Here is a 12,919-nt window from a genome sequence, read left to right as displayed (position 1 = left end):
TCCGTTGGACCGTGCCTGCGTGACACTAATGGGTGAAGTTCTGGTCAACAGGCTGCAGAGGTGATCTTGTTGGAGCCATCTGGGCAGGAAACACGGGCGACAGGCTTTCTGGGTGGATTTGACGGAGTGTGCGCAGGACGGAACGCTAAGACTCAGTGGGCTCTTTATTAGATGTGGCTGTTTCTCGGTAAGTCTGGACAGTGGGGCTGCTATTGAAACACACCAGAGATGCGACTGCTTCGGAATCCAATGTTGGGAAGTCCGAATCATCATCAAGTAACGGCAAAGAAGAAGGCCCCGGCTCGTGCTGATGGAGGTACTTCAGTGCCGTCAAGTGCTTAACTACTTCTGTCAGGTTCAATATCTGCTTTCGGAGCTCGGTAGTCACGTCGTAGTGGTCGTTTTGTAATGATGCATCAGCCGTAGACGGTGGAGTACTAATGTGGCACTGAACGCTCGCCTTGCTAGTCTCTACGCACCTTGGTAGCTTTTCCAAAGACGAGATTTTGTCATGGAGGTTGGCAGCGGTTTCATGTCAGTTCCTTTGAAGCTAGGAACACGTCCTGGAAGCCAAAAAAAAACTTGGTCTTCGGCGACGTTTATAAAGAACTTTACCACCCGTTGAATAGTTTCAGCGCTGAAAGCAGAGCTAGGTAGACGTCAAGACTTGTTGCCGTGAGTACGAAGCGATAGTCGTTGTACATAGTTTATAAATAATATTGGAATTGTAATATAGCATATTTTTTAAGTTTTATTTTAGCTTATTTTCTCGAAGATATTAGCTCTACAGCTACACTGTGAATTTCGAGCATACATAAAGTATATGTACGTATGTTTAGTCCGCTAATCCGATAATGTTTAGCGCGACTGTAGGATCTGGTCTTGTGGAGACGATGCATGAAAAGAAAAGTTTTCAAGCAGACTCGGTGGCTGTGAAAATGGAAAGGCATCCTGGTTCGCTGCCTCATTTTCTCTACTCTTCCTGAGTCGCTGACCTGGTCACAGTTTATGACACAGTGGATCATTCCCAAAATTATCAGATTGAGTTCAGTCGAGGAAAGTGCCGCAAGGTTGTTTCGGCAATCGAAGATGACTTCAATTTTTAACTTGGCAACAATAATCAAGTGAAAGTTGAAATCGCCGACAGCACACGGAATTGCCGTAAATCTTGAGTACACATGCACATTCGAAGGGTTTTTTTTACTTGTCATTTAGATAAAATTAAAAAAAACTGAAAAACTGAAAACTTGGTAAAACTGAATGTAAAACTTAAAAAAAAGATATCGTTAGAAAACTTCAATCTTTGTAGACACTTGAAAATTGCAAGAGTTGACTGCCGGTCACGGTTCTCAAATAATGAAATGACTTGCAGTCGAGACAACCCATACATTCCAAACTATAATATGTTGATGAGGAACTTATGAGCGATCTCGAAAAGATTTACAAATCTCATATCTAGCGTTCGGTTCTCGTTGACTCAGAATTATTTCACTCAGAAATTCCGTGATACCATGCGGGATGTTTTGCATGCGCTTTAATTCCCAAAAGAAAAAAAAATGATGAGGAAAAGGAAGAACAATTACATCGTAACAAATTGGTTGGTGTACCACTTGCTCGAGTTTAAGTCTGTCCTCTTTAAAAAATTCTTGATAGCTAAAAACTATTCAGCGAAGTGGAAGTAGGGAGTGGTAGATATTTATCAAACCGCTGATGATATTGACCAGTGATGCTGATGCGAGTAGTTGTTTTGTTGTATACTAACACAGTGAATTAAAAACTAACTATTCAAACTAAATTATTCCTGCATCGATTACAATGCTTTAGGGCGCAAATCTCTCAGCGGTGAAAAACTGAGAATATTCGGAGTTTGACAAGCTAATCAGAGAGCCCCTTCAGCATTCTCTACTGTGTCAGTATATACCTCTCACGAATTCTGAAAACTATCAGAATTCTTTTTTTCTTTTTTAATCTAAGGTCGATAGTGGAACGAGACCTTCAGAGTGAGCTAGCGTCATTCTATAAAACAATAATATACCAAAAGTGAATTAGACTTAAAATTGATACAAAATGCTCTAAATTACAGTAGCTCTGAAAATAATTGGACGAAAGAAACAATAGTAGGCAAGAGGGGAATGTTCTCATCGACAATTCTTTTCCAAATTTCAGAGATGTTTTGCCTTCTTTCTTGTTTTCTTTTTTTTAAAGCGTTAACACTTGGATTAGGAAAAGTCACTTGGAAAATGCATCGGTTTAGAAAAATTCGTCTCCATTTTTCTGCATAAAATGAACAGCCTTAGCAATAGGCCTTTTTAGTTGTCACGAAATTTAAAATGGTTACACAAGAATTCGAAATGTAAAGAAAAGTGAACGCTATGATATAAAACAAAATATGAAAGTGACCTCAAACAAAAACTTTTTTAACAAAAACTTTCCCTAATCTCGTTGTGGACTAATTTACTTTAGTGTTTATTTCCACAAACTTAAGTTTATAACTTAAACAAGCCTAAACATGAAACTTGAAAAAAGGAAACAAAACCCTTGGTTCCGAAGCAAATCCAGGACCGAAAAGGCACAAAACTTGTCTGATAATAAATAATATACAGTCTTGAGCGTGACAAAGTGTTGTGGTTTACCCAACCTTCAATGATTTGCGAAGCTGGAATATGTTTTTTCCCTTGCACTGCGTGAAATGAGTAATTTCGTAGAATTTTTGGAGCCGTGATATTTCACGACTGACCTGACGAGTCGCAGATCGGAACGCAACGTGTCGGGAAACTTGGCGTGTCGGAGAGTGTCATGTTCCTGACACCCGTGACACGGCGTGTCATGACAAGTCACGCCCTGTGTACATTAATCGCCAAAGAATATCAAGGGTCTGATACTTAAAGGCACGGATGTATTTTGTCGTAGAATAAATGTATTTTGTGTACCTTTGTCCTAGCACGTTACTTGGAAACCACAAACGCTTGTGCTCTTTTGTCTCTTCAGAATTTTATAGTTAAAAATGCGTGGAGAACATATGGCCGACTGTTCAGTTGTACATCTCTAGCGATCTCTCACTATCAGTTCATTGTCCTTCGGTAATTCGTGTCGTCAGTCGTGGGTCTCAAAGCCTTCTTCCATTCTCAAGTACCAAGGTTTTTTAAAAAGTTTACGTTCTGGAGATCATCAATTTACGCACATACATCCTCACCTTCCTTTGCTTATCCGGGCTTTCGCGTTCGCTTGAATGTATTTTTTTCAGTATCTTCTCGCACCTTCACCTATCGCTTAAGGCGGGATACCTGTTCGCTCCTATACTGTTGTGCCTTCGCATTCAGTGTTTAAACTAAAGTTAAGTATACCTTCTGTTTTTAATTTCATGTAAAAGGAACTTTGTGCCAGTCGATCCGATTTGGTAATTCTAAACTTATTAGGGTTTTTTTCAGTCTTTCCGATTTTTTGAACGTTTTGAGCATTAAAGTTGGAAAATAATTTGCACCAGTTGCTTTGCTGATGGCAATCTTATCCTTCACGGCATATGATACATGACATCAGTCAACAACCCAGCTATCTGGACAAAAAGTTTTAGCACAACCTAGTGGCTCATCTATTAAACATAGCATATTAAATATACGTAATTACTAACAATGTCTGGGAACTTCTTTTGTTCAATGATTCGAGCTTTATTGTATTTTCTTCAGCTCAACTAATAGGTAATGCCATGTACTGTTAGGAAATACTTCGATAAATTTGTTGTTGTTGTTATTGTTGTTGCATAAAATTGCTATTTGGCCAACAGTTAGCCACTGGATTGCAATACATATAACATTTAAAAACTGATAAAAAATGATATGAAACACTGACAGCAATATTTTGGGTTTCCCTTAAAGAACCATACTAAAGTTTCAATATTTTATTGCGCAAAAATAAATAACTACAGCTATTTCATGAGAGGTTATACCATAACTTCTCATACACTAACTGTTGTACATGATCACACAATACATTTGGTACCTATTGCTATATTAAAGAACTACTTGTGCAAACCACTTTTGGCAATAGCATAATCAAATGACATTAATTGCAAATTGACTGAATTGTGACAGTACATAAAAATTTAAATACAATATTCTTATTAATCTACCATGTCATATTATGTGATCACTGATTTATTTCAGTCTGTAACCAAAATAATTGCTGTTGTCAACCAATTCAGCTTATCATGATCCAACTTAGGAACATGTTTCAGAATGTAAATATCTAGAAATGAAAATGTATCTTGAGACTCAATCATGTACAGATGTTCATTGAGAGAGTACCAACACCAAATCCACTTTCTGCAATCTGTTTTCCTTTCCATAAATTAAAGCTCCATAATGCTAGACTCTAACTGAGTTTGGCAATGGTATTATTTCATGAACTTTTTCTGACGGCACAGAAGTGGAACTTGATATTTAAAAGACACAGCTAGACTGGAATCTTCTCACTGGCACATAAAAGGCATGTTCTGGAATAACTGACTCGAAATGATTCGCCCAAATCTCTACTGGTTTTGAATACCTGTTACACTGAGGATGCCTAGCATACCATTCAACTAATGCTAGAAGGTGGGTGATTTTTTGAGATTTTCCATTCTCCATTTTGATAACCACATCATGTTGCAGAAAGTCCCTAATGATAGCAGGACTACTAGAGTCATCAAAGGCTGTTGGTTAAGCTAAGTCTGCTGCACAACGGTATCCTTTGTATAAAAGGTGCTTGAACTTATCACAGAAGCTGGAAACATGGATGATTCTACCACCAGCATACATGGCCTCGTAAGTCTTCTGTAGTCTCCTCACATCATCACTTTCAATTGCATCCCCTTTTGATTGGTGGTAGTGGTACTTGAGTCTCAGTTTTACTAAGGTTAACATTCACTGGACTGCCAGTTTCAGATTCAACCATGTTGCAGAACTGCTGGACACGGACACTTGCTTCTAGTAAAGTTCCCTTTTGCTTGCCTTCACAATCCATAAGTTGCTAGAACTCTTCCATGCCTCCTGGAAATATAATTTGAACTCCTGGGGATAATAAAACGAAAACCAGTTAACATATGGTTCATAATGTATTCTGATACATCTAGGCATTATGCAAAGGCTTACACAAAGCAACATGCCACAAACAGGGTATCAGGCCTCTGGCAGGTGCAAGGTTAAAATTAAAGTCCACCATAAAATTTTGATAATAATAAAAAGTTATGTGATACTTTTGTGGACTTATTATTATTTGTTTTTAATTTGACGGTCAGTTGTTTGGTCGGTCGGCCATTCAGGTCTGGTCAAAAGCTAATGAGTTTTGCTACTACACTGTATAAGTGCTTTGTTGCCACAGACCTAATGGCCCATCTGCTTTAAACTTTTATATTTATGTAACACGTATACATGTACATATATGTTTGAATATGGAGGTTTGAGTGTTCACATAATTTTTTTTTTATTTCAAAGAATATGGAGTGACTGCATTCGATCAAAATGTCAAGAAAGGAAAGACCAGTTTGAAAGAATAAATTTTAATTTTTTTAAATTTATTAGAGAAGAGTTTAATACCTACCAATATTAACATTGTTTGTATGGTAATCTCCCATAATTCCATTGTACCTCTCAAATGAGAAGCACCAAAAAGAGAAAACAGGTCCATAATCAGAATGCAATCCTTAAAATTGCCATGAAGATGCATGTTTGGTGTGCACTTCTCCTTCCCGCAGAGGGCTTCTAAACATTACACAAAATCGCATCAGCTTGTGGTCAGCTTCCATACACTCCTCCTTGGTGATAACTTTTCTGCAAAGCAGTTGACAGGCATGTACAAATGCTGTCCACATTCCATTATGTCCACTGGGTATTACTCCCTTTAAAGCAAAAAAGGAGTAAAAACATACCCAGTTCTTCCACTGGTCGCCAGTGAATCCCTTAAATCCTTTAGAAATTTTGCTTTGGATGCACACAATTTCAGATGGTGACTTAACAAGACTGACACGTTTCTGTTCTCTCTCCAAATCAGATTCACTCAAAATTCTCATTTCAGTCCAAGTCTTAAGAACATGTTTGGCACTCCCAAGAGGCAAGTTATGCATGGGATCAATCAGTGCCAATCTTATAGCATCATAGTATGGAAGCTGGAACAGGACAGAGTAATGTGCTCCACTTGAAGAGGCAAATTTCTGGGCATCGCTTGGTGTTTTAGCTTGGCAAACTTTCTCTGCAGATGCTCGATGGTCTTCATTAGATTGCTGTTTCCAGCTTTCTCTATAAAATCCTGAGAAATCAGGTTTATCACCAAATGATGCTCTTGGAAATTTTTTAAAGCATTTGCTGCATCCTGAAAATATAGTAAAACAACAAATAAACAATGATGCCAGTGCAACAAGCATGTATTTACACACGCAACAAACATATACCTGCCAACCTTTTTTGAGCCAAGGGTGCGAGATTTTTATCCTACAGGTGCCAGGATTTTTGATAGAGAACCTGATCATATCTGGAGATAATCCAAAGACTTCGAATGCAGTCCCAAACAATTCCAAACTTCCTAACACATGAAAACACAACCTCGTCTCTAGCACTTCCCTTCTAAAAGTCAGAGGATGTATTAGCTCAAACTTTTCTGCTAGGTGTGAGGAATTGGTCAGTTGGTGAGGGCTGACTTGAGATCGAAGTTTTTTGATTCCCAAGACATGTGAGTTGGTAGGTATACATACACAAATACAAAAAAAAAAATAACCAAGGAGTTATTATTAAAATTGTATAAAACACTCTAGTTATAGTGCATCTTTGTCAGCACTCACCTTTCTTTGCAGTATGGCCAATAAAACCTCCACTTTTCGAAGTTGCTGGTATATCACTTGACAAAGCTAAGATAGCAGCTCAGAACATCTCCCCAGTTCCAGAAATGTTCGTGTCTAAGATAACTCCATCCCACAAGTCAATAAGGTCATCTACTAATGGCTGCAGGAAGGAATTGATATATTGCTTAGGATCCTTTGGCCCAGGAATTATTCCAACAACAATAAGATTTTCAGGTTTGAAGCGTTCCTTTTTTGGAAGGTTCATTACAACCATGTAAATGACACAAATGGATTTTGAACCATGAAGAGTGGGCTGAAGCCAGTCAATGTTCAACACGAGAGCAAAGTTATTTGGTATAGCAAGAAAGGGCTCTCCATCCACATACTGAAACTCTTTCCAAACTCTTCCTTCAAAACAGTCTCCAAGAACATTGTCTGACAGCTGAGTGGAACAATTTCTCCACTTTTCACAGTTTTCCATGAAGTTTGGCTTGTTAATAAGGTCTTGTAATGAATCAGTAACCTTTTTAAAGCAGTAAACCTGCCTAGGATACAAGAACGTCTTTCCTGCTCTTGACCTCATAACTTTCATCAGAACGGAACCACATGGCCTCCTTTGGGCTTGGTGTGGGTGGTGTGGATAACTCACATGACTGCATTTTGCTGATACAACCTCACCATTTGGCCTTTGGCAAACACATTCATCAAAATTATAGAGAGTTTTACACTTAAGGCAAACTGCATTTTTAATAAAACTGTCCTTCTGAAGGCCAAGATTTTTTTGAATCATGTACAATGTTTCTGGGATGATCTTGGCAAAGTTAATAAGAACTTCTGCTTGCATCATCTTACCAATACCAGATAAGAACAGCTTGAAAAACTTTAAGAGTAGAACAATAGCCCTGTCTGCAACTTTGAACATTGCCTGCCACAGAAGTAAGAATAAAAGCAAAGCCCTCAGTTCTGTGCAATCACTTCCTTGTTCCTTCTGTTTACCACATTTTTTTTGCACTGTTTTCCATTTCATGAGAATACTCAAAGCTCTGCGTATTGTTCTCTACATCATCCTCCTGAAATGAAATAACAGTACATCAGAAACAACAGCAATAAATAGTACTCAAGGTTCAGTATACATGTACATCATTCTGCATGTATTTACATCACTTGTGAATAAAATGAATATCAAAATATTTCACTAAAAGAAATTTTACACATAAAAGCATGGCAGTAGCCACACTGTAGCCTGAGGCAAGACGAGGCACTTGCCTCATCTAAATTTTTACCTTAGATAAAACAGTAAAACCTAGCTTAAGTTGGAAAAGTAATCCCCAGAAAACATTTTTCTATTGGTTTATGAGAGATTAAGCTACCTAAGAAGAGTGATTTAAGAGCAAAAGCCATTTTATGAGGGTTATTAGTTTGCTGTATGAACCAATAATATTCTATAAACTAACAAAGAGTTGCTGTTCTGATTGCATGGAGCTTTCATGTTTTTCCACTGAGGACTCCTCTGGTAACATTTCATCATCTACATCATTTTCACCACCACTAGAATCTCCTTCTGAAACTGCCTGTCTTCGTCATCCCAACAAGGAAAAGCACCTTCATTTTCTGAATCAGAGTCCATGTCTAACTCAAGCTCCACATTTTCACTAGAGAATCCACATGCAACATCACCATATAGTGTCTGATTCTCGTAGAAGGTACTTTAGCTCACTGTTTTCTTGCAGTGGTTACAGTAGAACTTGTCACCAATTCTAGGAGTGACTAACAGCACAAGATGAATGTCAGATTGATCAGCATCAATGAGCTGATATACAGTGAGGCTCCTTTTACAGAGCAACATGCAACAGCATTGCTGCAGGTGTATTTCCTGGGGTATAAAATAACAACCTTTACACACAAACGGATGTGTGTACCCAAGAGTCAAAAGTAAAACAAAAGCAAATAAAGAAAAATTATTATTATTAAAAAGGTCAATTTGCATCAAGCTGTAAACACTGTAACACTGTAAAGCAACAGACTGTGTTTTTCCACATCTGAATGTCATTTTCCGCAGAGAACTGAAGTGCTGTACATTTAATTGATTGGTGGACCTTATGTTGATACATAGGAAAAAGTCAGAAAAATCCTGGCCCTGCCCCAACAAAGTTTTGAATGTAATTACATAAACACAACCCATAACAGACAGCCTGGACAGAGCTGTAATAGTACTGTGCATGTGGCATTGTCATTAGGGGCTGTAACCCGTAACCCGTAATACCTGTTACAGCCAAGCTTAATTGATATTACAGGTGATAGTTACTATTTAAAAAACTGTTGGTAATGCTTTCAGATGTTCCAGCAGAGATCTTTGACTCTTGTCTTTGCTGTAAAATTTTGGTTTGTGTTCAGGAGATATGTCTTTGCACTCTTACCAGTCGGTCTTTGGCGAAGGTTTAAAGCGCGCAAGTTCTACCTAGGTCTTAACTGGAGTAAAAAATGGTGCTGTTCATTTTTTTTTCTCGAAAATTCCGCCATTTCACGTACGTGTTGCTATGGTTTAACGTTGTCGTCCCCAGTTTCCCCCACGCGCGAGTCTCTTCCATGCGCAGGGGTTTTTCAGTTCAGTCCAGCCCGCGCAGAACAAGATTCTTCCTTCTCTCAAAACCGCTAAACTTTGAACCATCGCAAATAATCAAGAGTATTATATCATGTGCGACCCGGGCTTAAAACACTATGAGGACTGAAGAAAACTTTTCAGGAATTTCAACTATCGTCAACTATTTGCCGCCTCTTTGAATACTTCGCACAACGATCTACGCATCGCGCATCTCAATGTATGCAGTCTTCGAAATAAAATAGAAGATATTCGTCTTCTACAGAAAATTTGCAGATTTGATGTCCTAGCAATCGGCGAAAGCCATTTAAACGCCTCAATACCTGATAATGTACTACAAATTCCTGGTCTTAAATTCATACGTTGTGATAGATCTCAACGTAAAGGCGGCGGCGTGATCATGTATTATGCTGAACATTTATCCGTTACTCATCGCAGAGATTTGGCAGCCTCAGACATTGAAGCTCTCTGGATACAGGTTAAATTTCCTACAAACACTACTCTGTTCTCCGTAATCTATAGGTCTGAGCTAGAGTCCACGAATTTCTTCGAAAGCTTTCGTGGAGCCCTCGAAAAAGCTTGGCTTAAAACTGACAGCATCTTTATACTTGGCGATTTTAACTGTTGTTTATTAAATAGGGACCCTGACGGCATACCTACTTTGGGCAAAACGAAGAAGCTGATAGAGACCTTTGAAGACTTCAATATGCAAAACATTATCTCTCAACCAACTAGAATAACATCCACAACGGAGTCCCTAATTGACCTCATTGTTACAACTAAAGCAAACATGGTTCGTCAATGCGGCGTGCTGCCACTGGGCATATCTGATCACAGTTTAGTTTACGCTACTTTGAAGTTGAAATCCAAAAGACCCCCTCCGACGATTGTCCGCTCAAGAAACTTCAAGAGATGTGACATTCAAGATTTCCAGAAAGATATCGAACGAATACCTTTTCACGTACTAGATATATTCGAAGACAAAGACGACGTCCTTTGGGGCTGGAATCTTTTGTTCAACGATGTTTGTGATGTCCATGCCCCTTATAAAGACGTCAAGGTTCGCAGCGTCTGTTCACCATGGATTAACAGCGAAATAAGATTAAAGATGAACAAACGGTTTAAATTATTCAAAGTAGCCACTCGCACTAAAGATCCGGTCAAATGGAAGGAATACAAAAGATTACGTAATGAAATCACCACGGACGTACGTCGGGCGAAAACTAAACATTTCAAGAACCAACTACTTGAAATAAAAACCGCTGCGGAGTATTGGAATCTTCTTCGCAATGCCGCTGCACCAAAACTCAGAAAGGCTATTGGACCCTTGAAGAGGGAAGACGGTTCTCTGGCAGTCGATAGTAAAGAAAAATCAAATCTGATGAATTCTTTCTTTTCTAATATAGGAATTAATCTAACAAGGAACTTTTCATTCACAAAAGTCAACGCTGCCACAACATTAAAGTCAGTTCCTGTTATCAAAGACGTTATTTTATCAAAATCCGAAATTGAAAAGTATTTATCAGATCTTAAATGGAATAAAGCTACCGGTCCCGACCAGATTTCTTCTAGAACTCTAAAAACTGCCGGGAATGCGTTGGTCCATCCATTATACCATATTTATTGTGAAAGTGTAAGATCTGGCTACGTGTTTGAACAATGGAAAGTGGCTAGGCTGAGCCCTATCCACAAAAAGGACGATGAGAGCGACATGAGCAACTATCGGCCAATTTCTATTCTCAGTATACCCAGCAAGATCCTTGAATCAACGGTCTCTCAGAGAATCGTCAACCATACATTCCACGAGCACAGTTTAGTCACTGAAAACCAATGGGCTTATAGGAAAGGCTTTTCTACTGAATTAATGCTTATAAAACTGACAGAACAATGGAGACAAGCGGTTGATAACAGTAAAGCTGTCGGCGTGGTTTTTGTCGATTTTCAAAAGGCCTTTGACTGTGTATCGCATAAAATATTGCTGCATAAACTCGAGATTGACTTTGGGATCAAGGGCAACCTGGCTGCTTGGCTTCACAGCTACTTAAAGGGGAGGCGACAGTTCACAGTCATTGACGGCGCAGCCTCTGATTTTGCTCGCATTAATACAGGCGTTCCTCAGGGATCAGTCCTCGGTCCAACCTTGTTCGCACTTTACACAAATGATCTACCTGATAATATAACAAATGCAACTGTTTTTATGTACGCAGACGATACCACCCTGTTCTGTATCGGAGACACCGTAGACATTGTTATTGCCGAACTAAATGCTGCTCTCAAGGAACTAGAGCTATGGTGCTTAAGAAATCAACTATTGCCTCACCCCAAGAAATGCGAAGGCATGCTAATTTATCGAGGAAACTTCAATGGTCCACTACAGTCATTAATACTGATGAATCATTGTATAAGATGGGTTAAACACACCAGGCTGCTTGGAGTCTATATTGATAATAGACTTAACTGGGACTACCATGTCAAAGCACTAAAGATCAGCTTTGCAAATAAGCTTAACATGCTGAAGCGCAGCTTGTTCTTACCAAGACCCATGCTACTGGACTTATACTTTAAAGTAATCTACCCATCAATTATATATGGTATCACCGTCTGGGGCGGCCTTACTAATAAGGAGGGCCTAATTGCATTAGAGTCTTTACACTGTAGAGCGGCAAAATTAATTTTTAACTGGCCATGGGATATGCCTAAGTCTGACGTACTAAGCAAAGCTCGATGGTCTTCTATTGAAACCACATATAAAGTTAATTTAGCTAAACTGATGTTCAAAATAGATAAGAAGACTTTACCTATATCCATCTTAGATACCACCGAAGAAGTTGACGTGAATACTAAGAAAAATCTAAGAAGTAATGCCAACATAAAAGTACCAAAATTCAATACATATTACATGAAAAACAGTTTTTCCAGAAGAGGACCTATCGTTTTTAACACACTTCTCCAAGAATCAAATTTAAGAAATATAACCATTAAGCAGCTCTCCTTGTTAGCCTACAAATCAAAGGCACTTTTAAATTTGAACTTTAATTCCATTTCTCCACAGACAGTGAATTTTAAGGACCCCAATTTTAAATATTCTTAGATCTTCTAATTTTGATAGGCTACTTTAATTATTGTATTTTACTACATTTCATTTTATTCCATTTTACGCACGACCCCACAAGCGTGTAGTCGCTTTAACAATTATCGTGTTTAAATAAAGTCTTTGTATTGTATTGTATCGTCGACCTATGTTGAGAAAGATCAACCTCATTATTAACTCAACTCACCTTTCACGTTTAATCTCTGCAAACTGGACTTTTCACATGTGTGATCATGATAGAAGCTTTCCCCAAACCAAGAAGCGCAGTTTTCACAAAATTTCCTCCTCAATTGATCCGTACTTTCACCTACTATACTGCCTTGGTGAGGAACTCTGAGCAATCGATTAATATGCTGCCGAGTTAAGTGCCGACAGTCGTGCCGACAAAATGCGTGACATTCAATGAGAAAGCGCTTATTGG

The 12,919-nt window shown here is 38.6% G+C and overlaps 1 protein-coding gene, 1 long non-coding RNA gene and 1 pseudogene across 3 annotated transcripts in view; 2 read left to right on the top strand and 1 right to left on the bottom strand.

Moving 5' to 3' along the window:
• Positions 1–12,919, top strand: part of LOC149052323 (uncharacterized) — a 95,326-nt gene that overhangs the window by 5,411 nt on the left and 76,996 nt on the right. The gene's annotated exons all lie outside the window — the stretch shown is intronic.
• The window catches only part of LOC149052327 (uncharacterized), a 9,786-nt pseudogene continuing 747 nt past the window's right edge, over positions 3,881–12,919 (bottom strand). Inside the window, exons 3-7 of the transcript XR_016185018.1 lie at positions 12,686–12,911; positions 8,263–8,575; positions 6,809–7,878; positions 5,575–6,342; positions 3,881–5,045 (exon numbers count right to left, since the gene is read on the bottom strand). The product of XR_016185018.1 is annotated as an uncharacterized LOC149052327 (transcript). The remainder of the gene's footprint in view (positions 5,046–5,574; positions 6,343–6,808; positions 7,879–8,262; positions 8,576–12,685; positions 12,912–12,919) is intronic.
• Positions 12,867–12,919, top strand: part of LOC149052326 (uncharacterized) — a 5,377-nt gene continuing 5,324 nt past the window's right edge. Inside the window, exon 1 of the long non-coding RNA XR_016182746.1 lies at positions 12,867–12,919. This exon is cut by the window's right edge and continues 523 nt beyond it. This is a non-coding gene — a long non-coding RNA (uncharacterized LOC149052326).

This window comes from Pocillopora damicornis, chromosome 1 (assembly GCF_964200805.1).
Source record: "Pocillopora damicornis chromosome 1, jaPocDami1.2, whole genome shotgun sequence".
NCBI classification, from domain to species: Eukaryota; Metazoa; Cnidaria; class Anthozoa; order Scleractinia; family Pocilloporidae; genus Pocillopora; species Pocillopora damicornis.
The sequence above is the reverse complement of the archived record's forward strand: the minus strand, read 5'-3'. Positions and strand labels throughout refer to the sequence as shown.